This window comes from Hirundo rustica, chromosome 16, assembly GCF_015227805.2.
Source record: "Hirundo rustica isolate bHirRus1 chromosome 16, bHirRus1.pri.v3, whole genome shotgun sequence".
Classification (NCBI taxonomy): domain Eukaryota; kingdom Metazoa; phylum Chordata; class Aves; order Passeriformes; family Hirundinidae; genus Hirundo; species Hirundo rustica.
In genome coordinates this window covers 1,915,589-1,915,955 of record NC_053465.1, presented here as the reverse complement: position 1 = coordinate 1,915,955, position 367 = coordinate 1,915,589, and positions in this window count along the sequence as shown.

Here is a 367-nt window from a genome sequence, read left to right as displayed (position 1 = left end):
ACACAGGAACTCATCCAGGTGGGTTTGGGATGTCTTCAGACAGGGAGACTCCACGCGCTCCCCGGGGCAGTCCCAGGCTGTGCCAACCTTCGTGGGCACACGTTTCTCCTGGTGTTTGGGTGGAAGCGGCTGCGCCTCGCTCCGCGTCCATCACTCGGTGTCCATCACTCGGTGTCCATCACTCGGTGTCCCCTCCGAGGGGACGGGGCGTGGCCATCGCTGGGCGCGGCCGTGGGGGCGTGTCCCGGAGGCGAGTCCAGCCTTGATTGACGGGCGCCGGGCGCGCAGCCATTGAGGGCCCGGCCCCGCCGTGGGCGTGTCCGATAGCGGGGCGTGTCCGGGGCGGGGGCGTGGCCCGGGGCTGCCC